The following is a 27,833-nucleotide window of genomic DNA, read 5'->3' as shown; positions in this document are numbered from 1 at the left end:
TAGGTATTTTAGTTGTTCCATTATCTATAGTGGTACTAAGGGCTTTGTCAATTTTAGGCCTATAATAGTTCTTTGGCTTAGGCACCTTAGAGACATACATGAACTTTTGCTCCTTACCCACATAAGCTTTCTCCTTAAACTTAAGAGAAGAAACAGTTGAACCCAAGGTTCCCATAGCTTCTTCAAGTTCACTAATCCTATGGGTTTGATTATCATGAGTAGCATAAGTTTCTAAGACGGCAATTCTCTCATTAATTCCACCTAGAGATTTATCAAGTTTATCTATGCTATTAAGTAATATTCCCAATTTAGTATTAATACTTGGAAGATTTTGCTCTATGGTCTCCAACTTTTTCATGACATCTTCAAGAGAGATTTCAATTTTATCTTCATTAACAGGTGGTATTCCAAATAGACTCTCAATAATGCAACTAGCTTCTAAAGCAGGAGTGCCTAGGAAATTACCTCCCGCAAGAGCATCAAGAACATACCTATTCCAGCTAGAGATTCCAACATAAAAGTTTCTAAGGAGGATAATAGTGGAGTGTTTCTTAGTGCATATATGATGAGCATCACTAATTCTATACCAAGGATCTTTAAAACTTTCTCCCCCTTGTTGCTTAAACGAACGAACTTCAACTTCGGGATTACTCATTTTAGCAATAATAAATAAAGCAAACTAGATAAAGTAAATGCAAGTAACTAATTTTTTGTGTTTTTAATATAGAGAACGCAAACAAGACAGTAAATAAAGTAAAGCAAGTAACTATTTTTTTGTATTTTGATATTAAGAAAGCAAACAAAGCAGCAAATAAAATAAAGTAAAGCAAGACAAAAACAAAGTAAAGAGATTGGAAGTAGGAGACTCCCCTTGCAGCGTGTCTTGATCTCCCCGGCAACGGCGCTAGAAATTTAGCTTGTTGACGCGTAAAGCACACGCCCGTTGGGAACCCCAAGTGGAAGGTGTGATGCGTACAGCAGCAAGTTTCCCTCGGTAAGAAACCAAGGTTTATCGAACCAGTAGGAGTCAAGGAGCACGTGAAGGTCGTTGGTGACGGAGTGTAGTGCAGCGCAACACCAGGGATTCCGGCGCCAACGTGGAACCTGCACAACACAATCCAAATACTTTGCCCCAACTTAACGAGTGAGGTTGTCAATCTCACCGGCTTGCTGTAAACAAAGGATTAAATGTATGGTGTGGAAAATGATGTTTGTATGCGAAGAACGAGTAAAGAACAATGTTTGCGGTGAGATTGTATTCAGATGTAAAAGAATTGGACCGGGGTCCACAGTTCACTAGTGGTGTCTCTCCAATAAGAAATAGCATGTTGGGTGAACAAATTACAGTTGGGCAATTGACAAATAATGAGGGCATAACAATGCACATACATATCATGATGAGTAAAGTGAGATTCAATCGGGCATTACGACAAAGTACATAGACCGCTATCCAGCATGCATCTATGCCTAAAAAGTCCACCTTCGGGTTAGCATCCGCACCCCTTCCGAGTATTAAGTTGCAAACAACGAGACAATTGCATTAAGTATGGTGCGTAATGTAATCAACACAAATATCCTTAGACAAATCATCGATGTTTTATCCCTAGTGGCAACGAGCACATCCACAACCTTAGAACTTTCCGTCACTTCGTCCCGCGATTTCATGGAGGCATGAACCCACTATCGAGCATAAATACTCCCTCTTGGAGTTACAAGTATCAACTTGGCCGGAGCCTCTACTAGCAACGGAGAGCATGCAAGATCATAAACAACACATATATGATAGATTGATAATCAACTTGACATAGTATTCCATATTCATCGGATCACAACAAACACAACATGTAGCATTACAAATAGATGATCTTGATCATGATAAGCAGCTCACAAGATCTACAATGATAGCACAATGAGGAGAAGACAACCTTCTAGCTACTGCTATGGACCCATAGTCCAGGCGTGAACTACTCACACATCGATCCGGAGGCGATCATGGCGATGAAGAGTCCTCCGGGAGATGATTCCCCTCTCTGGCAGGGTGCCGGAGGCGATCTCCTGAATCCCCCGAGATGGGATTCACGGTGGCGACGTCTCTGGAAGGTTTTCCGTATCGTGGCTCTCGGTCCAGTGGTTTTCGCGACGAAGGCTATAAGTAGGCGGAAGGGCAGCGTCGGGGGGCTAACGAGGGGCCCACACCATAGGGCGGCACGGGCCCCTCCTGGGCCGCGCGGCCCTATGGTCTGGCCACCTCATGGCCCCACTTCGTATCTCCTCCGGTCTTCTGGAAGCTTCGTGGAAAAATAAGTCCCTGGGCGTTGATTTCGTCCAATTCCGAGAATATTTCCTTTGTAGGATTTCTGAAACCAAAAACAGCAGAAAACAGCAACTGGCTCTTCGGCATCTCGTCAATAGGTTAGTGCCGGAAAATGCATAATAATGACATAAAGTGTGTATAAAACATGTGAGTATCATCATAAAAGTAGCATGGAACATAACAATTTATAGATACGATTGAGATGTATCACCTTTCCAAAGATGACTTTCAAATCCTTGACCATATCAAATACCTCCGCACCAGTACGTTCTGCAGGCTTCGGCCGGTGATCTGCCTTGCCGTTGAAATGCTTGCCTTTTTTTCTTACGTTATGATGTCGGTGAAGAAATCGACGATGCCCCATGTACATGTTCTTCTTACAATTTGGCAAATACACACTTTCAGTCTCATGTAAGCAGTGCGTGCATGCATTGTATCCCTTATTTTTCTGTCCCGATAGGTTACTAAGAGCAGGCCAATCATTGATGGTTAGGAAAAGCAACGCTCGTAGGTCAAATTCCTCTTCTTTGTGCTCATCCCACACACGTACACAAGGTCTGCCCCACAACTGTAAAAGTTCATCAACTAATGACCTTAGGTACACATCGATGTCGTTGCCTGGTTGCTTCAGACCTTGGATGAGCACTGCCATCATAATGAACTTCCGCTTCATGCACAACCAAGGAGGAAGGTTGTAGATGCATAGAGTCACGGGCCAGGTTCTATGGCTGGAGCACTGCTCGCCAAAAGGACTCATGCCATCTGTACTTAGACCAAATCTTAGGTTCCTTGCGTCAGCTGCAAAATCTTTAAACTCTGCGTCGATCTTTCTCCATTGTGTTCCATCTGCGGGGTGTCTCAACTCCCCGTCTGACTTACGGTCCTCTTTGTGCCATCACAACAACTTGGCATGCTCTTTGTTCCTGAACAGACTTTTCAACCGTGATATTATAGGAGCATACCACATCTCACCTTGGCGGGAACCCTCTTCCTGGGTTTCTCGCCCTCAACAGCGTCACCAGGGTCACCGCCTCTGATCTTATAACGCAATGCAGTGCATACCGGGCATTCATTCAAATTCTCGTATTCACCGCGGTAGAGGATGCAGTCGTTAATGCATGCATGTATCTTCGTAACCTCTAAACCTAGAGGGCGAGACAACCTTCTTTGCTTCGTACGTATCGGCGGGCAACTCGTTATTCTTTGGAAACATATTCTTCATCATTTTCAGCAAATTTTCAAATCCCGAGTCAGATAGACCTTCCTGTGCCTTCCATTTCAGCAAATCCAGTGTGCAGCCCAGCTTTTTCAGACCATTATCGCATCCGGGGTACAGCGACTTTTTGTGATCCTCTACTATGAGATCCAAATTCTTCCTCTCCTTTTCAGTTTCGCAGCCTCTCCGTGCATCAGCAATGGTCCGACCAAGATCATCAGCGGGCTCATCACGTGCCTCTTCTTCACCTTCCCCTTCACCTTCCCCTTCACCTTCCCCACCTTCAGCATCCTCCATCAAAGTATCACCGAAATGATCAAGATAGTTGTCATCAATGAAATCATCCCCTTCTTCATCTTCTTCCATTATAACCCCTCTTTTTCCATGCTTGGTCCAACAATTATAGCTTGGCATGAAACCCTGCCGAAGCAGGTGCAGGTGAATGTCTCTTGAGGAAGAGTAACCCTTCTGATTTCTTACTGCCAACACATGGACAGATAACAAAACCCCCCTGCTTGTTCGCATTAGCCACTACGAGGAAATCTTTCAAACCCGTAATGAACTCGCCGGAGAGTCGGTTACCGTACATCCATTGCCGATTCATCTGCATTATTATTATATAATATATATAATTAACCATCATGCATTTGTTAAACTAACTAGCTACAAATAATATAAATTAAACAATGAACTACACACATGCATATTTTTTCAATGACACATGAAAGGTTCAAGTTGCTAACCGCGATCGAGGAGGAAAAAATAAATGAGAAAGCTTATGTGTGGCTCGGACACTTCATATCATGTTTGTTTCATGCTCTTGGGCATTTCATCAAACACCTTGTGTGCATAAGAGGAACCAAAAGCAAACCTAACACCCCTTGTGAAGTTTGTGAAGAGAAGTGGCGCCAAATGGCTAAGTGAAGTGAGCTGAGCTGCCTTTTATAGGGATGGGCCATTAGTCCCGGTTGGCCTGGCCAACCGCGACTAAAGGCCTTCGGGCCAGGCCTGAGGACCTTTAGTCGCGGTTGGACTGGCCAACCGCGACTAAAGCTCCTCCCGTCCACCAGCTGGCCACCGAGCGCGCTGGGCCCAGGTCTTTAGTCGCGGTTCGCCTCCCGAACCGCGACTAAAGACCCCTTTAGTCCTGGTTCCTATATTTTGGCGACTAATGGGGGTGGACGGAAGCCTCTTTTCCTACTAGTGCCTGTCACCAAACTTAATGGTGTGTTATCAAAAGTATATTCATAGTAAGGGTGAATAAAAAATACAAAGGAAGTTAGTAAAATGGCTATAAACATAAATTATCTTATCTTTGTTGGTTGAATTATATATATAAATTTAAATATAGTATTTGCTAGTGCTGTTGAATAAAGTATTTGTAAAATTGAAAAAATCGTAAAAGTTTCAGATATTTATTGATTATCATAAATAGCAGGTATGCACAACATTGTAAAACACATCCACTCAATCTGGAAGTAACTTCGGTGTACAAACCTGAGTGCCTACTTAATATATAGTTCGAACTATTGAAGAATAAAGCACCACTGCTCCAGATACCATGCCCATGTTGATCGGAATGACCCAATTGGATTTTCCATAACACATAAATTCATGTTGAATACCTAAAGTTATTCCGTCCTGTGGAAAACCTGGCCCTCCCTTTTCTCAGATATGAACTAATGATAGTGATCATATACCTGAAACAAAAGGCAAAAAAGTAGTTCAATAGGTAATTAAAACATGTATGATTCTATTGGTAGGAAACATGCAGTCGCTCCTTCTGAAAACTGACCTTGCCATACGCCTCTCACAATCAAAGCCTAGAACAGGCAGACAAAATAATATAAGCACAAACAGATTTATTCAACTCAAACCCACAACAATCTAGATTCATGTATGTGTGGTTAGAACCGCACCGGCCTCCCTGCATTTAGATCAATCCAACATAGGGAAAACATAGACAGCAGAATAACGTGCTAGCTTTCTTATGGAATATGGATCATCGATCCATGCTGATACGTCGCAAACGTATCTATAATTTTTGATGTTTCATGCTTGTTTTACACCAATTACTACATGTTTTAAGGGACTAACCTATTAATAGTTGCAAAGGTGCACAAGTTCCTGGTTTCAACTGTGTTGTGCAGGAAATAGGCAAATATGGAAGGAAATAGCTCATTATGGTGAAATCTGGAATTTCCCGGAATCTGTCCCTGCTGAACACTTTTCAAAGATCGCTTCTAAACTCCATCAAAACGATGTCCAATGGAAAAGTCGTAAACTACAAAGTTGTAGACAATTTCAAACCGAACAATTTGGATATCTTATTCGTCCAGAACGGATAACGGATGCATCCGGCAGAGCAGAGTTACTGCGGAGGTTCGTGCAGTCTCGGGACTCCGAAAGTTGGTGACGTATTTGACACAAACTCTTTCCATACCTGGATATTTCGGCCCAGCCACGAGTTGTGAGGCTCATGAAGAACAGAGGGGAGTCCTAGGAAGGTTCTAGAGGTGCCCAAGAGCCCTTGGATCAAAGGGACATCCATCCCATGGCCTAGATTGCATCTCCAACACTATATATTGATGGGAAACCCTATTTTTGGAGGCCCCCAAGCATTGTCACGAAAATCCTCCTCTTTGCAGCAGCCAAGGAGGGGGAAACACTCATCTACACCAGCACCAACTCAAAAAAGAAGAAGGCTAAGGGGCGGCGCTCCCCCATGATGCCGGCGGCGGGGAAGGAGTCCCCCACGCCGCCGCCCACGCCTCCGCCTCCCGGCGCTCCTCGCTAAGCCCTCCAACATCTTCACCGCCATCTCCATCACCAACTCCTCATTGTATTCAGTGGTCCATCCTCTCACAAACCTCTGTACCGCCCTATGTAAACATGGTGTTTGATGCTATAAGTTATAATCCTATGATCTATGTCATGTTGCCATAGTTTATTTTATTTTTTTGATTGATTGGTTGTTTCTCTTTGGTTCATTAGAGTTGTTTGTTGATATGTTACTGTCCTTGGTGCCCAATATATTTGTGCGTGCATGGATCAAGCACCATATGGTTGGTAGTACTTGTATACTAGAAGGGGAAGTTCTGCCGGAGTGACATAAACCTAAGGACGCGAACCGGATAGTTGCATGTATGGGAGTAAGAGGACCATTTACTTAAGGCTATGGTTGGGGAAACCTTAATGCTTGCTAGTATTTACGGATGTTTGCTAGCACGCCAATCATATAGTACTTGTAATCCCGGAGGGAGAGCATGTATATTTAGCCTCTCCTACATAGAAAGCTGCATCGAAGACATTGAACCCAAGATCTTCACTAATTGATCTTGGACAAAGCCAACACTATTACCATCGCCTTTCCACACTCATGGTACTGTTAGTTTAGTTTGTTTTATTTCTGCAGCACTAATATTTATTCTGTGTATTTTATTGTTCTACAAAGTCACCTCTCATACCCGTTATCGCTCTAGTTTTATTTCCTAGATATTGCAAACGCTTAGTGTGCGTAGAGTTGTATCAGTGGTTGATAGAACTTGAGAGAATGTTTATCCTACCTTTAGCTCCTCGTTGGGTTCGACACTCTTACTTATCGAAAAGGCTACACGCGATCCCCTATACTTGTGGGTTATCAAGACCTTTTACGGCGCCGTTGCCGGGGAGCCATAGCGTAGGTGAATATTTTCGTGTGCACTTGTTTCCTTAATCTCTAAGTAGTTTTACTTCCTGTACCTAGTTGTTCTCTATCTCTTGTATGGATAGGGAATGCGAATTACAAAAAAAAATTAGTTGTACTTCTTATATATAAAAAAATGTTTTGAGAAAAGAAAAGTGATTGGAAAGATGAGTAATGGTGAAGTGGGGGTCGACCTTGAACACTTGTGTTCATGCCTGCGAAACCAAAACAATTCTTTTCAAGGAAGCTTTTCATTAAAAACTTGTAAATAGTGTATATAGTGTACATATCCCGCTATAAATAGAATGTATAGATAACACCTAGTTTGCTATGCAAGTTTGTCACTATGCTGCCTAGAAAACAGATTTCCTATGCTCCACTGTAGAAAATTTTAAAAATCACCAGAACGTGATCTTGATCTGAAATTTCTTGAGTGCATATTAGTTCTTGCTATCTAACTTTCGTTAGTTCTGACTTTTCTGATTTGAGGTATGTAGATAGATCTAATAATTCAATCTTTACGGACTGATTCTGCTGAGACAGATTTCCTGTGCTGTGCTGCGAAAATTCGTGAAAAATCTCAGTATGGCATCTTGATCTGAATTTTTTTTGCATAGACCTGAGGTTATGATCTGTATTTCATTAATCATGAGTTTTTCGATTTGAGCTACGTAACTATCTCATTGAGTGACATCTTTACAGAGTGTTCAGTTTTGACAGATTTCTATTCTCTTTGTTTAAATATTGTACTTAGGATTCAAAAGTTTCCTTTGTTTTCGATGTACGATTGAAATAATAAGAAACCTCAGTATTACAGTGGCTAAATATTTGATAGATTTTATAGAAATTAGGGATACTTGAACACTTGTGGATTTTATTTAATGAGTACTAACCTACTAATGAGTTTTGTGAAGCTTTATGTGGATGCAGTTTTTAAGTTCCAATCAATATGGTGATATGAGATGAGTAAGAGGATGCAAGAGCTCAAGCTTGGGATGTGTATATGGATCCCAAGAAAATATTCAAGAAGATGCAAATATCTAACCTTGGGGATGCCCAAGGCATCCCCCTATTCATCAACCAACATGAGGTTGTCTCCTTCAAACTCAATATTACCCATCCACATGTAAGCATTGTATATGGTTGCTTTTATTATCTTTGGTTTTATCCTATTTAGTTTTATTAGGTTCTTTATTTGGTTCTTGTTTCTTTGTCAGTTTCACTTATAATTGGAAAACAACAACAAAAAAAGGGGTTTGAGAGCTCCATCAAATAATCATGCCCATCTTAAATGGCTATAAAGAAAGAGCTTTATGAGAGACAATCCAATATGTTTATATTTATGTTATTTACTGCTTTGTTGAGTCTTGGAATGTTTGTTTTGTTTTTGTGCCAAGAATTGCCTCTAATGGTAAGAAAGTGGCATTTGGGAGATTTGCAATCTTGTTTACTGTTTCTGGTTCGTCACGACAAAAATCGCCAAAAATCACCAGAACGTAAGTTTGAGCTGGAAATTTACGAGCATCTTCCCCAGGTATTTATCTAACTTTCATTAGTTTAGAGTTTTTCGAGTTACGCAGCGTAACTAGTTTTCAAAAATTAATTTTTACGAACTGTTCTGTTTTGATAGATTCTTGCACTGTTTTGCATTTGCATCTTTTTGCCCACCTTTTTGAGTTCTCTTGATCAAAGAACCTTATTGAAGTTGTGCTACAGTATATAATGCTTATTAAAATGTGAACTTTGTAGATTTGATTAATATTATCATTGCACTACTGCTAATGAGATTTGTGATGTGTTTTGTATGAAGGAAGTTTTCAAGTGTAGGAAAGAAGAATGACGAGATGAGATGAAGAATGGACAAAAGCTCAAGCTTGGGGATGCCCATGTCACCCCAAGATATATTCAATAAGTACAAGCGTCAAAGCTTGGGGATGCCCAAGGCATCCCCTTCTTCATCAATAAAAATATCAGGTCCTGTTTACGTTCACTATATTTTTATTGCTTCATATACTATGTGTTATTCTTGGAGCGTCTTTATTTTCTATTGTGTATTTTATTTTCAATAAAGTGGGCACCATCATACCATGTTTGTTTGGGAGAGAGACACGCTCCGTTTTAATTGTATGAACGCTCTAGTTTTCACTCTTATTGTTCAACGAGCGTTCTATTTTTGCTAGGACTGCGTTTAGCTCTGGTTTTTCACTCCTATTTTGTTCAGAGCTTGTTAGTATGCTTCAGTTATATATGATTAGCTCTCTGATCTTTAATGAATATTATAAATGAGAGTTGTTTCAAATAAGTTGATTGGTGTTGGATACGAGTAAAAAGGTTTCATATTAATAGTGATGCAAATGGAAGATCTCCTCCGATGTTTCAATTGGGTTGAATTGATCATTTAGTTTAGACTTTTAATATCACCATATGCTTTAATTAATAAGTTTTGTCGCTATGCATGATTATGACCATTATTGCTCTCTTAGTTGGTCGTTATCTTTCTTTTTGCTAGCCTTCATTCTGTACTGAGTATGATCTCTACTCGTGCATCCAACCACCAAAAACCAAAATATGCCAAAAGTGTCCACCATACCTACATATATGTGGTATTTCACCGCCACTCCAAGTAAATTTATATGTGCTACCTTTAAAACCTTCAAAATAATTCCTTGTTTTTGCAATACATAGCTCATGGGAAAGTAGCCTAAAAAAATATTGTGGTGAGGAATATGTCACTTATGTATCTTAGTTCTTATAAGCTATTTGTTGTGTGGCAACCATGCTGACATGGGGACACCATCATCATATTTTTGATAAATATCATGTGAATTACTATGCATGCCCGTCTTGTCTGAAGTAAAGGAGATAACCATGATAAAAAGTTAGAGTATGCATATTGTTAGAGAAGAACATTGGGCCGCTAACCAAAGTCATGTTTACATGGTGGAAGTTTCAGCATGGACATTAAAATATCAAAAATCTCTTATGAGAAATTTATGTTGCCAAAAGCTTTAAGCTTAAAGAGGAGTCCATTTGTGCAGTTGTCCATGTTGTCCCGGTATGGATGTCTAAGTTGAGAATAATCAAAAGCGAGAAATCCAATGCGAACTTTCTCCTTAGACCTTTGTACAGGTGGCATGGAGGTACCCCTTTGTGAAACTTGGTTGAAACATATGTAATACGATGATAATCCATGGAAATCCGAGCTAATTAGGACAAGGTGCGGGCACTATTAGTATTCGATGCATGAGGCTTCCAACTTATAGGAAGTTTTATACATAACCTATATTACTTATTGCTACCGTTGACACAATTGCCTCTCTTAAAATTTTATATCTCTATCTTTTCAAAATAAAAAGCTCTAGAACATGTTTAATCTCTGCTTCCCTCTGCGAAGGGCCATTCTTTTACTTTTATGTTGAGTCTTCATCTTCTAAGTTATATGCACCGTCTTATGAGAGCATAGTTGTCATTCTTAGTTCTATGTGCATGGTCCCAAAATTATTATTGATTGAATCATGAATATGTTATTACTAGTTCTTAAATTATTTATATCTAGTCATCCTTTGAACTTTGAAGGTGCATGTCACCTCAAAAATTATTCTTTTTATCACTTACCTACTCGAGGACAAGCAGGAGTTAAGCTTGGGGATGTTGATACGTCGCAAACGTATCTATAATTTTTGATGTTTCATGCTTGTTTTACACCAATTACTATATATTTTAAGGGACTAACCTATTAATAGTTGCAAAAGTGCACAAGTTCTTAGTTTCAACTTTATTGTGCAGGAAATAGGCAAATATGAAAGGAAATAGCTCATTATGGTGAAATCTGGAATTTCCCGGAATCTGTCCCTGCTGAACACTTTTTGAAGATCGCTTCTAAACTCCATCAAAACGATGTCCAATGGAAAAGTCGTAAACTACAAAGTTGTAGACAATTTCAAACCGAACAATTTGGACATCTTATTCATCCAGAACGGACAACGGATGCATCCGCCAGAGCAGAATTACTGCGGAGGTTCGTGCAGTCTCGGGACTTCGAAAGTTGGTGACGTATTTGACACAAACTCTTTCCATACCTGGATATTTTGGCCCAGCCACGAGTTGTGAGGCTCATGAAGGACAGAGGGGAGTCCTAGGAAGGTTCTAGAGGTGCCCAAGATCCCTTGGATCAAAGGGGCATCCATCACATGGCCTAGATTGCATCTCCAACACTATATATTGATGGGAAACCCTATTTTTGGAGGCCCCCAAGCATTGTCACGAAAATCCTCCTCCTTGGCAGCAACCAAGGAGGGGGAAACACTCATCTACACCAGCAACAACTCAAGGAAGAAGAAGGCTAAGGGGCGGCGCTCCCCCATGATGCCGGCGGCGGGGAAGGAGTCCCCCGCGCCACCGCCCACGCCTCCGCCTCCCGGCGCTCCTCGCTAAGCCCTCCAACGTCTTCACCGCCATCTCCATCACCAAATCCTCATTGTATTCAGTGGTCCATCCTCTCACAACCCTCTGTACCGCCCTATGTAAACATGGTGTTTGATGCTATAAGTTATAATCCTATGATCTATGTCATGTTGCCATAGATTATTTGTTCTTTGATTGATTGGTTGCTTCTCTTTGGTTCATTAGAGTTGTTTGTTGATATGTTACTGTCCTTGGTGTCCATTATATTTGTGCGTGCATGGATCAAGCACCATAGGGTTGGTAGTACTTGTATACTAGAAGGGGGAAGTTCTGCCGGAGTGACAGAAAGCTAAGGACACGAACCGGATAGTTGCATGTATGGGAGTAAGAGGACCATTTACTTAAGGCTATGGTTGGGGAAACCTTAATGCTTGCTAGTATTTACGGATGTTTGCTAGCACGCCAATCATATAGTACTTGTAATCCCGGAGGTAGAGCATGTATATTTAGCCTCTCCTACATAGAAAGCTGCATCGAAGACATTGAACCCAAGATCTTCACTAATTGATCTTGGACAAAGACACCACTATTACCATCGCCTTTCCACACTCATGGTACTGTTAGTTTAGTTTGTTTTATTGCTGCAGCACTAATATTTATTCTGTGTATTTTATTGTTCTGCAAAGTCACCTCTCATACCCGTTATCGCTCTAGTTTTATTTCCTAGATATTGCAAACGCTTAGTGTGCGTAGAGTTGTATCAGTGGTTGATAGAACTTGAGAGAATGTTTATCCTACCTTTAGCTCCTCGTTGGGTTCGACACTCTTACTTACCGAAAAGGCTACACGCGATCCCCTATACTTGTGGGTTATCACCTGCTATGTCCAGGCACCGGCTGAAGGAGATATGCCCAAGAGGCAATAATAAAAGTGGTTATTATATATCTTTATGTTTATGATAAATGTTTATATACCATGCTATAATTGTATTAACCGAAACATTGGTACATATGTGATATGTAAACAACAAAGAGTCCCTAGTATGCCTCTGAACTAGCTTGTTGATTAATGGATGATTAGTTTCATAATCATGAACATTGGATGTTATTAATAACAAGGTTATATCATTGTATGAATGATGTAATGGACACACCCAATTAAGCGTAGCATAAGATCACGTCATTAAGTTATTTGCTATAAGCTTTCGATACATAGTTACCTAGTCCTTATGACCATGAGATCATGTAAATCACTTATACCGGAAAGGTAATTTGATTACACCAAACGCCACTGCGTAAATGGGTGGTTATAAAGGTGGGATTAAGTATCCGGAAAGTATGAGATGAGGCATATGGATCAACAGTGGGATTTGTCCATCCCGATGACGGAAAGATATACTCAGGGCCCTCTCGGTGGAATGTCGTCTAATGTCTTGCAAGCATATGAATAAGTTCATAAGAGACCACATACCACGGTACGAGTAAAGAGTACTTGTCAGGAGACGAGGTTGAACAAGGTATAGAGTGATACCGATGATCAAACCTCGGACAAGTAAAATATCGCGTGACAAAGGGAATTGGTATCGTATGTGAATGGTTCATTCGATCACTAAAGTCATCGTTGAGTATGTGGGAGCCATTATGGATCTCCGGATCCCGCTATTGGTTATTGGTCGGAGTGAGTACTCAACCATGTCCGCATAGTTCGCGAGCCGTAGGGTGACACACTTAAAGTTGGATGTTGAAATGGTAGAACTTGAATATGGAATGGAGTTCGAATATTTGTTCGGAGTCCCGGATGAGATCCAGGACATCACGAGGAGCCTCGGAATGGTCCGGAGAATAAGATTCATATATAGGAAGTCATTTTATAAGATTTAAAATGATCCGGAAGGTTCTATGGAAGGTTCTAGAAGGTTCTAGAAAAGTCCGGAAGAAACCACTAAGGAAGGCGGAGTCCCGGAGGGACTCCACCTCCATGGCCGGCCAACCCTAAAGGGGGAGGAGTCCCAAGTGGACTCCCCTAAGTGGGCCGGCCACCCCCTCCCAAGGAAGGGTGGGAATCCCACCTCTAGTGGGAGTCCTAGCTTGGGTAGGTTTCATGTGATATGGAAGGTTTTGGTTTGGGGTCTTATTCGAAGACTTGTAGACCAACTATTGGGTGTTCCACCTATATAATGAGGGCCAAGGGGAGGGGGCTGGCCACCCAAACAACCACAAGGTGGCCGCACCACTAGATGGCTGGCGCCCCCCTCTCCCCAAACCCTAGCCGCCCCACTACTCCTTCTTCCCCGCACGCTTAGCGAAGCTCCGCCGGGATTCTCCACCACCACCGACACCACGCCGTCGTGCTGTCGGATTCAAGAGGAGCTACTACTTCCGCTGCCCGCTGGAACGGGGAGGTGGACGTCGTCTTCATCAACAACCGAACGTGTGACCGAGTACGGATGTGCTGCCCGTTCGTGGCGCCGTGATCAAGATCTTCAACGCGCTTTTGCAAGCGGAAAGTGAACGTCTACCGCAGCAACAAGAGCCTCATCTTGTAGGCTTTGGAATCTCTTCAAGGGTGAGACTCGATAATCTCCTCGTTGCTACCGTCTTCTAGATTGCATCTTGGCTTGGATTGCGTGTTCGCGGTAGGAAATTTTTTGTTTTCTATGCAACGTTATCTTACAGTGGTATCAGAGCCGTGTCTATGCATAGATGGTTGCACGAGTAGAACACAATGGTTTGTGGGCATTGATGCTTATGTTGTCTTTAGTTTGAGTACTTTGCATCTTTGTGGCATAGTGGGATGAAGCGGCTCGGGCTAACTTTACATGACCGTGTTCATGAGATTTGCTCCACGCTCGACATGCAACTTGTATTGCATAAGTGGCTTTGCGGGTGTCTGTCTCTCCTACTATAGTGAAGATTCAATTTACTCTTCTATTGACAACACTAGTATCACCGTTGTGGTTCATGTTCCTAGGTAGATTAGATCTCTCTCGAAAACCCTAAACCACGTAAAATATGCAAACCAAATTAGAGACGTCTAACTTATTTTTGCAGGGTTTGGTGATGTGATATGGCCATAATGTGATGATGAATATGTATGAGATGATCATTATTGTATTGTGGCAATCGGCAGGAGCCTTATGGTTGTCTTTAAATTTCATGTTGAGTAGTATTTCAAAGTAGTTGTAATAGTTGCTACATGAGGTGAACAACCATGAAGACGGCGCCATTGACCTTGACACTACGCCGACGATGATGGAGATCATGCCCGAAGATGATGGAGATCATATCCGTGCTTTGGAGATGAAGATCAAAGGCGCAAAGCCAAAAGTGCCATATCATATCACGTATGAACTGCATGTGATGTTAATCCTTTTATGCATCCTATTTTGCTTAGATCGCGACGGTAGCATTATAAGATGATCCCTGATACGCGTTCAACACGCGTACGTTGGGAACCCCAAGAGGAAGGTGTGATGCGTACAGCGGCAAGTTTCCCTCAGTATGAAACCAAGGTTATCGAACCAGTAGGAGCCAAGAAGCACGTTGAAGGTTGATGGCGGCGGGATGTAGTGCGGTGCAACACCAGAGATTCCGGCGCCAACGTGGAACCTGCACAACACAACCAAAGTACTTTGCCCCAACGAAACGAGTGAGGTTGTCAATCTCACCGGCTTGTTGTAACAAAGGATTAACCGTATTGTGTGGAAGATGATTGTTTGCGAGAAAACGAGTAGAACAAGTATTGCGATGAGATTGTATTTCGGTAAAGAGAATTGGACCGGGGTCCACGAGTTCACTAGAGGTGTCTCTCCCATAAGATAAACAGCATGTTGGGTGAACAAATTACGGTTGGGCAATTGACAAATAAAGAGGGCATGACCATGCACATACATATCATGATGAGTATAGTGAGATTTAATTGGGCATTACGACAAAGTACATAGACCGCCATCCAAGCGCATCTATGCCTAAAAAGTCCACCTTCAGGTTATCATCCGAACCCTCTCCAGTATTAAGTTGCAAAGCAACAGACAATTGCATTAAGTACGGTGCGTAATGTAATCAACAACTACATCCTTAGACATAGCATCAATGTTTTATCCCTAGTGGCAACATCACAACACAACCTTAGAACTTTACGTCACCTGTCCCGGGTGTCAATGCGAGGCATGAACCCACTATCGAGCATAAATACTCCCTCTTGGAGTTACAAGCATCTACTTGGCCGGAGCATCTACTAGTAACGGAAAGCATGCAAGATCATAAACAACACATAGATATAACTTTGATAATCAACATAACAAGTATTCTCTATTCATCGGATCCCAACAAACGCAACATATAGAATTACGAGATAGATGATCTTGATCATGTTAGGCAGCTCACAAGATCCGACAATGATAGCACAATGGGGAGAAGACAACCATCTAGCTACTGCTATGGACCCATAGTCCGGGGTAGACTACTCACACATCACTCCGGAGGCGACCATGGCGGCGTAGAGTCCTCCGGGAGATGAATCCCCTCTCCGGCGGGGTGCGGGAGGCGATCTCCGGACCCCCGAGATGGGATCGGCGGCGGCGGCGTCTCAGTAAGGTTTTCCGTATCGTGGCTCTCCGTACTGGGGGTTTCGCGACGGAGGCTTTAAGTAGGCGGAAGGGCAGGTCAGGAAGGGGCACGAGGGCCCCACACCCTAGGTCGGCGCGGCCAGGGCCTGGGCCGCGCCGCCCTATGGTGTGGCCCCCTCGTGGCCCCACTTCGTCTCCTCTTCGGTCTTCTGGAAGCTTCGTGGCAAAATAGGACCACTGGGCGTTGATTTCGTCCAATTCCGAGAATATTTTGTTACTAGGATTTACGAAACCAAAAACGAGAAAACGACAAGCGGCACTTCGGCATCTTGTTAATAGGTTAGTTCCGGAAAATGCACGAATATGACATAAAGTGTGCATAAAACATGTAGATAACATCAATAATGTGGCATGGAACATAAGAAATTATCGATACGTCGGAGACGTATCAGCATCCCCAAGCTTAGTTACTGCTCGTCCCGAGCGGGTAAAATGATAACACGAGATAATTTACGGAGTGACATGCCATCATAATCTTGATCATACTATTTGTAAAGCATATGTAATGAATGCAGCGATAAAAACAATGTATATGACATGAGTAAACAAGTGAATCATATAGCAAAGACTTTTCATGAATAGCACTTCAAGACAAACATCAATAAGTCTTGCATAAAAGTTAACTCATAAAGCAATAATTCAAAGTAAAGGTATTGAAGCAACACAAAAGAAGATTAAGTTTCAGCGGTTGCTTTCAACTTGTAACATGTATATCTTATGGATATTGTCAACATAGAGTAATATAACAAGTGCAATATGCAAATATGTAGGAATTAATGCACAGTTCACACAAGTGTTTGCTTCTTGAGGTGGAGAGAAATAGGTGAACTGACTCAACATAAAAGTAAAAAAATGGTCCTCCATAGAGGAAAAGCATCGATTGCTATATTTGTGCTAGAGCTTTGATTTTGAAAACATGAAACAATTTTGTCAACGGTAGTAATAAAGCATATGTATCATGTAAATTATATCTTACAAGTTGCAAGCCTCATGCATAGTATACTAATAGTGCCCGCACCTTGTCCTAATTAGCTTGGACTACTGGATCTTTGCAATGCACATGTTTTAACCAAGTGTCACAATGGGGTACCTCCATGCTGCATGTACAAAGGTCTAAGGAGAAAGCTCGCATTTTGGATTTCTCGCTTTTGATTATTCTCAACTTAGACATCCATACCGGGACAACATGGACAACGGATAATGGACTCCTCTTTAATGCATAAGCATGTGGCAACAATTATTATTCTCATATGAGATTGAGGATATATGTCCAAAACTGAAACTTCCACCATGGATCATGGCTTTAGTTAGCGGCCCAATGTTCTTCTCTAACAATATGCATGCTCCAACCATAAAGGTGGTAGATCTCTCTTACTCCAGACAAGACGGACATGCATAGCAACTCACATGATATTCAATAAAGAATAGTTGATGGCATCCCCAGAAAACATGGTTATCGCACAACAAGCAACTTAATAAGAGATAAAGTGCATAAGTACATATTCAATACCACAATAGTTTTTAAGCTATTTGTCCCATGAGCTATATATTGTAAAGGTGAATGATGGAATTTTAAAGGTAGCACTCAAGCAATTTACTTTGGAATGGCGGAAAATACCATGTAGTGGGTAGGTATGGTGGACACAAATGGCATAGTGGTTGGCTCAAGTATTTTGGATGCATGAGAAGTATTCCCTCTCGATACAAGGTTTAGGCTAGCAAGGCTTATTTGAAACAAACACAAGGATGAACCGGTGCAGCAAAACTCACATAAAAGACATATTGTAAACATTATAAGACTCTACACCGTCTTCCTTGTTGTTCAAACTCAATACTAGAAATTATCTAGACCTTAGAGAAACCAAATATGCAAACCAAATTTTAGCATGCTCTATGTATTTCTTCATTAATGGGTGCAAAGCATATGATACAAGAGCTTAAACATGAGCACAATAATTGCCAAGTATCACATTACCCTAGACATTTATAGCAATTACTACATGTATCATTTTCCAATTCCAACCATATAACAATTTAACGAAGAAGAAACTTCGCCATGAATACTATGAGTAGAAACTAAGGACATACTTGTCCATATGCTACAGCGGAGCGTGTCTCTCTCCCATAAAGTGAATGCTAGGATCCATTTTATTCAAAAAAAACAAAAAACAAAAACAAACCGACGCTCCAAGCAAAGCACATAAGATGTGATGGAATAAAAATATAGTTTCAGGGAGGAACACGATAATGTTGTCGATGAAGAAGGGGATGCCTTGGGCATCCCCAAGCTAAACGCTTGAGTCTTCTTGATATATGCAGGGGTGAACCACCGGGGCATCCCCAAGCTTAGAAGCTTTCACTCTCCTTGATCATGTTGCATCATACTCCTCTCTTGATCCTTGAAAACTTCCTCCACACCAAACTCGAAACAACTCATTAGAGGGTTAGTGCACAATAAAAATTAACATGTTCAGAGGTGACACAATCATTCTTAACACTTCTGGACGTTGCATAAAGCTACTGGACATTGGTGGATCAAAGAAATTCATCCAACATAGCAAAAGAGGCAATGCGAAATAAAAGGCAGAATCTGTCAAAACAGAACAGTTCGTATTGACGAATTTTATTAGGCCACCAGACTTGCTCAAATGAAAATGCTCAAATTGAATGAAAGTTGCGTACATATCTGAGGATCATGCACGTAAATTGGCTTAATTTTCTGAGCTATCTACAGGGAGGTAGACCCAGATTCGTGACAGCAAAGAAATCTGAAACTGCGCAGTAATCCAAATCTAGTACTTACTTTTCAATCAAAGGCTTTACTTGGCACAATAAAACACTAAACTAAGATAAGGAGAGGTTGCTACAGTAGTAAACAACTTCCAAGACACAAAATAAAAACAAAGTACTGTAGGTAAAAACATGGGTTGTCTCCCATAAGCGCTTTTCTTTAACGCCTTTCAGCTAGGCGCGAAAAGTGTGTATCAAGTATTATCAAGAGACGAAGTGTCAACATCATAATTTGTTCTCATAATAGAATCAAAAGGTAACTTCATTCTCTTTCTAGGGAAGTGTTCCATACCTTTCTTGAGAGGAAATTGATATTTTATATTACCTTCCTTCATATCAATAGTAGCACCAACGGTTCGAAGAAAAGGTCTTCCCAATATGATGGGACAAGATGCATTGCATTCAATATCCAAGACAACAAAATCAACGGGGACAAGGTTATTGTTAACGGTAATGCGAACATTATCAACTCTCCCCAAAGGTTTCTTTGTAGAATGATCGGCAAGATTAACATCCAAATAACAATTTTTCGGTGGTGGCAAGTCAAGCATATTATAAATTTTCTTAGGCATAACGAAATACTTGCACCAAGATCACATAAAGCATTACAATCAAAATCTTTAACCTTCATCTTAATGATGGGCTCCCAACCATCCTCTAGCTTTCTAGGAATAGAAGCTTCGCGCTCTAGTTTCTCTTCTCTAGCTTTTATGAGAGCATTTGTAATATGTTGCGTGAAAGCCAAATTTATAGCACTAGCATTAGGACTTTTAGCAAGTTTTTGTAAGAACTTTATAACTTCAGAGATGTGGCAATCATCAAAATTCAAACCATTATAATCTAAAGCAATGGGATCATCATCCCCAATGTTGGAAAAAATTTCAGCGGTTTTATCACGAGGCGGTTTCAATAGTTTTAGCGAGTTTCGGGCGGTTTCTCGCGCTTTGCATTAGAAGTGGAAACATTGCTAACACCAATTCTTTTATTAGTATTAGTAGAAGGTGCAGCAACATGTGTAGCATTAGCATTACTAGTGGTGGTAATTGTCCAAACTTTAGCTACATTCTTCTCTTTAGCTAGTTTTTCATTTTCTTCTCTATCCCACCTAGCACGCAATTCAGCCATTGATCTTATATTCTCATTAATTCTAACTTGGATGGCATTTGCTGTAGTAACAATTTTATTATGATGATTTTCATTAGGCATAACTTTCGATTTCAAAAGATCAACATCAGCAGCAAGACTATCAACTTTAGAAGCAAGTATATCAATTTTCCCAAGCTTTTCTTCAACAGATTTGTTAAAAGCAGTTTGTGTACTAATAAATTCTTTATGCATGGCTTCGAGTCCAGGGGGTGAACTCCTATTATTGTTGTAAGAATTCCCATAAGAATTACCATAGCCGTTGCCATTATTATAAGGATATGGCCTATAGTTGTTACTAGAATTGTTCTGGTAAGCATTGTTGTTGAAATTATTATTTTTAATGAAGTTTACATCAACATGTTCTTCTTGTGCAACCAATGAAGCTAATGGAACATTATTAGGATCAATATTAGTCCTATCATTCACAAGCATAGACATAATAGCATCAATCTTATCACTCAAGGAAGAGGTTTCTTCGACAGAATTTACCTTCTTACCTTGTGGAGCTCTATCCGTGTGCCATTCAGAGTAGTTGATCATCATATTATCAAGAAGCTTTGTTGCTTCACCAAGAGTGATGGACATAAAGGTCCCTCCAGCAGCTGAATCCAATAAATTCCGTGAAGAAAAATTTAGTCCTGCATAGAAGGTTTGGATGATCATCCAAGTAGTCGGTCCATGTGTTGGGCAATTTTTAACCAAAGATTTCATTCTTTCCCAAGCTTGAGCAACATGTTCAGTATCTAATTGTTTAAAATTCATTATGCTACTCCTCAAAGATATAATTTTAGCGGGGGGATAATATCTACCAATAAAAGCATCCTTGCATTTAGTCCATGAATCAATACTATTCTTAGGCAGAGATAGCAACCAATCTTTAGCTCTTCCTCTCAATGAGAAAGGGAAAAATTTTAATTTAATAATATCACCATCTACATCCTTATACTTTTGCATTTCACATAATTCAACAAAATTATTAAGATGGGCAGCAGCATCATCAGAACTAACACCAGAAAATTGCTCTCGCATAACAAGATTCGATAAAGCGAGGTTTAATTTCAAAGAATTCTGCTTTGTAGTAGCGAGGTGGAGCAATAGGTGTGCATAAGAAATCATTATTATTTGTGGTTGTGAAGTCACACAACTTAGTATTTTCAGGGTTGGCCATTTTAGCAACAGTAAATAAAGCAAACTAGATAAAGTAAATGCAAGTAACTAATTTTTTTTTGTGTTTTTGATATAGCAAACAAGATAGCAAATAAAGTAAAACTAGCAACTAATTTTTTTGTATTTTGATTTAGTGCAGCAAACAAAGTAGTAAATAAAACTAAGCAAGACAAAAACAAAGTAAAGAGATTGAGAAGTGGAGACTCCCCTTGCAGCGTGTCTTGATCTCCCGACAACGGCGCCGGAAAAAGCTGCTTGATACGCGTTCAACACGCGTCCGTTGGGAACCCCAAGAGGAAGGTGTGATGCGTACAGCGGCAAGTTTCCCTCGGTATGAAACCAAGGTTATCGAACCAGTAGGAGCCAAGAAGCACGTTGAAGGTTGATGGCGGCGGGATGTAGTGCCAACGTGGAACATGCACAACACAACCAAAGTACTTTGCCCCAACGAAACAGTGAGGTTGTCAATCTCACCGGCTTGCTGTAACAAAGGATTAACCGTATTGTGTGGAAGATGATTGTTTGCGAGAAAACGAGTAGAACAAGTATTGCGATGGATTGTATTTCGGTAAAGAGAATTGGACCGGGGTCCACGAGTTCACTAGAGGTGTCTCTCCCATAAGATAAACAGCATGTTGGGTGAACAAATTACGGTTGGGCAATTGACAAATAAAGAGGGCATGACCATGCACATACATATCATGATGAGTATAGTGAGATTTAATTGGGCATTACGACAAAGTACATAGACCGCCATCCAACTGCATCTATGCCTAAAAAGTCCACCTTCAGGTTATCATCCGAACCCCCTCCAGTATTAAGGTGCAAAGCAACAGACAATTGCAATAAGTATGGTGCGTAATGTAATCAACAACTACATCCTTAGACATAGCATCAATGTTTTATCCCTAGTGGCAACAGCACAACACAACCTTAGAACTTTCACGTCACTTGTCCCGGTGTCAATGCGGGCATGAACCCACTATCGAGCATAAATACTCCCTCTTGGAGTTACAAGCATCTACTTGGCCAGAGCATCTACTAGTAACGGGCATGCAAGATCATAAACAACACATAGATATAACTTTGATAATCAACATAACAAGTATTCTCTATTCATCGGATCCCAACAAACGCAACATATAGAATTACAGATAGATGATCTTGATCATGTTAGGCAGCTCACAAGATCCGACAATGATAGCACAATGGGGAGAATACAACCAGCTAGCTACTGCTATGGACCCATAGTCCAGGGGTTGACTACTCACACATCACTCCGGAGGCGACCATGGCGGCGTAGAGTCCTCCGGGAGATGAATCCCCTCTCCGGCAGGGTGCCGGAGGCGATCTCCTGGATCCCCGAGATGGGATCGGCGGCGGCGGCGTCTCAGTAAGGTTTTCCGTATCGTGGCTCTCCGTACTGGGGGTTTCGCGACGGAGGCTTTAAGTAGGTGGAAGGGCAGGTCAGGAAGGCGCACGAGGGCCCCACACCCTAGGTCGGCGCGGCCAGGGCCTGGGCCGCGCCGCCCTATGGTGTGGCCCCCTCGTGGCCCCACTTCGTCTCCTCTTCGGTCTTCTGGAAGCTTCGTGGCAAAATAGGACCACGGGCGTTGATTTTGTCCAATTCGAGAATATTTTGTTACTAGGATTTCGAAACCAAAAACAGCAGAAAACAGCAATCGGCACTTCGGCATCTTGTTAATAGGTTAGTTCCAGAAAATGCACGAATATGACATAAAGTGTGCATAAAACATGTAGATAACATCAATAATGTGGCATGGAACATAAGAAATTATCGATACGTCGGAGACGTATCAATCCCTCTCACTAAAATATCAAGATAATAAAGTGTTCATCCTTAGTAGCACCGTTGCCAAGACTTGTCGTTTCAAAGCATCTCGTGATGATCGGGTGTGATAGAATCAACAAGTGCATACAACGGGTGCAAGCCAGTTTTGCACATGCGGATACTAAGGTGGCCTTGACGAGCCTAGCATGTACAGACATGGTCTCGGAACACGTGATACCGAAAGGTAGAGCATGAATCATATCATTGATATGATGAACACTTTGAGTGTTCGCCATTGAAATTACACCTTGTCTCGTGATGATCGGACTTACGTATGATGGATTTGGTTCGTGTGATCACTAAGACAATGCGAGGGATATTGTTTTGAGTGGGAGTTCATCTAGATTTTTAATTATGTTGAATTAAAATTTGAACTCAATTTGTCATAAACTTAGTCTAAACTATTGCAAATATATGTTGTAGATATGGCGTCCCCAATCAATTTTAACCAGTTCCTGAAGAAAAGAAAAGCTTAAGAGCAACGGTAGCAACTTCACCGACTGGTTCCATCATGTGAGGATTTTCCTCGCTGGCGGAAATCTGCAATATGTGCTTGATGCACCGCTAGGTGACCCTCCTGCAGAAACAGAAACCGATGAAGTAAAGAATGTTTACGCGACTCGGAAAACTCGGTACTCTCAAGTTTAGTGTGCCATCCTATGCAGTCTGGAAGTCGATCTTCAAAAACGTTTTGAGCACCACGATCCACATGAGTTGATAAAAGAGTTGAAGACTATTTTTGAAACTCATGCGGCCGTGGAATGCTACGAAGCATCGAAACACTTCTTCAGTTGCATGATGGAAGAGGGTAGCTCCATTAGTGAGCACATGCTCGTTATGACCGGGCATGCAAAGAAACTCAGTGACTTGGAAATAGTTATTCCTAACAGACTGGGGATTAATCGTATCCTTCAATCACTGCCACCTAGTTACAAGAACTTTGTGATGAACTACAATATGCAGAACATGAACAAAGAGTTACCTGAACTCTTCTCCATGCTTAAAGCTGCTGAGATTGAGATCAAGAAAGAGCACAAAGTGTTGATGGTCAACAAGACCACCAGTTTCAAGAAACAGGGCAAGTCTAAAGGAAAATCCAAGAAGGGTGGCAAGAAAGCTGCCACGCCTCCTGTGAAACCTAAGGCGGCCCTAAGCACCGATGCTGAGTGCTATTACTTGCAAGGAGAAGGGGCATCGGAAGCGTAATTGCTCCAAGTATTTGGCGGATCCGAAGAGCGGCCTTGTCAAGAAGAAGAAAGAAGGTATATCCGATATACATGTTATAGATGTTTATCTTACTGGTTCTCGTACTAGTACCTGGGTATTTGATATCTGGTTCGGTTGCTCATATTTGTAACTCGAAACAGGAACTAAAGAATAAACGAAGACTACTAAAGGATGAAGTGGCGATGCGCGTTGGAAATGGATCCAAAGTCGATGTGATCGCTGTCGGCACACTTCCTCTACATCTACCTTCGGGATTAGTTTTAAACCTCAATAATTGTTATTTTATACCCGCGTTGAGCATGAACATTATATCTGGATCTTGTTTAATGCAAGACGGTTAATCATTCAAGTCTGAGAATAATGGTTGTTCTATTTTTATGAATAATATCTTTTATGGTCGAGCACACGAAAAGAATGGTTTATTTACGTTAGATCTTGATAGTAGTGATACACATATTCATAACATTGATGCTAAGCGAATTAAATTGAATGATAATTCTACTTATATGTGGCACTGTCGTCTTGGTCATATTGGAGTGAAACGCATGAAGAAACCCCATACCAATGGATTACATGAATCACTTGACTTTGAGTCACTTGATAGATGCGAAGCATGTCTAATGGGAAAAATGACTAAGACTCCATTCTGCGAGTATTATGGAGCGAGCTACGGACTTATTGGAAATCATACATACCGATGTGTGTGGACCAATGAGTGTAGCCTCGCGCGGTGGTTATCGTTATGTTCTAACCTTCACGGATGATGCTGAGTAGATATGGGTATATCTATTTCATGAAACATAAATCCGAAACTTTCGAGAAGTTTAAGGAATTCCAAAGTGAAGTAAAAAATCAACGTAACAAGAAGATTAAATTTCTACGATCTGATCGTGGAGGTGAATATCTGAGTTATGAGTTTGGCATGCATTTAAAGAAATGCGGAATACTTTCACAATTGACACCGCCAGGAATACCACAACGAAATGGTGTGTCCGAACGTCGTAATCGAACTCTCTTAGATATGGTTCGTTCTATGATATCTCTTACTGATTTGCCGTTATCATTTTGGAGTTATGCATTAGAGACAACCGCATTCACTTTAAATAGAGCACCATCAAAATCCGTTGAAACGACACCGTATGAATTATGGTTTAATAAGAAACCTAAGCTATCGTTCCTTAAAGTTTGGGGTTGCGAAGCCTATGTAAAGAAGTTACAACCGGACAAGCTAGAACCCAAAGCGGAGAAATGCGTCTTCATAGGATACCCTAAGGAAACTATAGGGTACATTTTCTATCACAGATCCGAAGGCAAAATCTTTGTTGCTAAGAACGGAGCCTTTCTTGAGAAAGAATTTCTCACTAAAGAAGTGACTGGAAGAAAAGTATAACTCGATGAGATTGATGAATCTATACTCGTTGATCAGAGTAGCGCAGTACCGGAAATTGTACCTGTACCGCCTACACCGACAACAGAGGAAGCTAGTGATAATGATCATGAAACTTCGAACGAGGAAACTACTGAACCTCGCAGATCGACAAGGGAACTGTTATCACCAGAATTTGACCGAGTCAGAGGTGGGCCGCGATCAAGATGGGCTTGAAGAATATACGTTGAAGAATGTACGAGAATCGGCCTTGAATAATGAGTTTGGGATAATTTGCCCGTGTATCTGTAAATATAGTAGGATACGTGTCGGTTAGATAGAATTTGGCTCGTGCACGGTTGGGATTATTCCCACGTTAGAAAGTCTACGGACTATAAATATGTATCTAGGGTTTATGAAATAAACAACAATCACGTTCACCACAAACCAATCTAGGCGCATCGCCAACCCCTTTGTTTCGAGGGTTTCTTCCGGGTAAGCATCATGCTGCCTAGATCGCATCTTGCGATCTAGGCAGTACAAGTTTATTCGTTTACCATGCGTTGCTCGTCTTTGAAGCCTTGTTGATGGCGAGCAACGTAGTTATCATAGATGTGTTAGGGCTAGCATGGTTTTACCTTGCTATATGCTATTGTTTATGCAACCCTTAGACGTCTAGCCGTCCTTACGCCTTTCTTAGGTGTAAGGGCGGCACCTTGCTTGATCATTATCTAGTAGATCCGATCCGTTATGATTGCTCCTTGTTCTTCAAGGATTAGTTTAATATCTGCATAGTTAGGCCTTGCAAATGGGTTGAAGGATCCGGTGGCGCGTAGGGTGCAGTCTACTGGCCCTAGATAGGATGTTCCGGGGATCAACTTCATGTTGGTTTTTAGGCCTTATCTAGGGTTGGTTTATTGATACCGTGCGTAGCTGTTAGGCTCAATCACGAGTAGGATGTTCCGATTATGCGGTGAAAACCCCAGATCGTCGTAGGTTGTTTTAGCTGTATTTCGATCAAGCAGGACCACCATGTGATCGTAGACCTCATACGAACCATGGGTGGATCGGCTCCTTGAGCCGATTCACGGGAAAACCTGAGAGCCGATCGAGGCTCGTATTTAATGTTTACGTGTATGCCATGCAGGAAAGTAAGCGAGGCAAATCCATCACCTTCCTGATCAGGTATAGATCAGGTGGAACGCCCTTGCATCAGCATCGGACGTGTGCGCAGAGTCTTTGCGGGCCGTCGCGCGAGGGACCAGGGCCAGCCGCAGCCCTGAGTTGTTCCCGGCTCTTCGTGTTGCCAGCCGTTGCTCGCCGGTGAGTTTCGGACGCCAACACATTCTGGCACGCCCGGTGGGACCGTCTTCGACACCAACTGCATCGCCATCTACATCTGGGATGGCGGAAGATACTCCGGTCACGTATGAGGATCTGCCAGAGGAGCTCAAGAAGAAGTATGACGATGTCAAAGCTCTCCTCGAAGCCGACCTCATCGGCTCTTTTCACAGGACCCGCTCACACGGCATCAGGTGGAGAGGGTTCACACCTGAAGGCGCGCTCGATGGGGTGGACCTGTCCACCCCGTCAGAAGAACGCACTGTGTCCTTGCGTCAGGAGATCAATTTCATGGTAGCTCATTCGCTACACCGCCACTCTGAGAGCCTGGTGAACACTTTGGAGCGGGTTGCCCTTCGAGTGCTCCATGAAATCTTGAATCGTCAGCACTCTCCGTCAGGACCTGCGCTAGGAGCTCATCAAGGGGAACTACCACTCCAGAGCCGGCCACCGCTGCCGTTCGCGCTGGCAGCACCAGAGGTGCCGAACACACCGGCATTCATTGTCTGCGAGATCGGGGGCGATCCTAGTGATTAGCAGTTCTTGTACGAGGCGCCCAAGGAGATCCCTCACGGATACACGTGCACATACGTGCCAGACAGCAGTAATTGGGCACTCATAAACCAGACTGCAACAGCAGGGACTTCTGGAACAGCAGGAGGAGTTTCTGGATCAGATCTTGAGAAGCAGATGTGGCT

This window comes from Lolium rigidum, chromosome 7 (assembly GCF_022539505.1).
Source record: "Lolium rigidum isolate FL_2022 chromosome 7, APGP_CSIRO_Lrig_0.1, whole genome shotgun sequence".
In the NCBI taxonomy this organism is placed as follows: Eukaryota; Viridiplantae; Streptophyta; class Magnoliopsida; order Poales; family Poaceae; genus Lolium; species Lolium rigidum.
The sequence above is the reverse complement of the archived record's forward strand: the minus strand, read 5'-3'. Positions refer to the sequence as shown.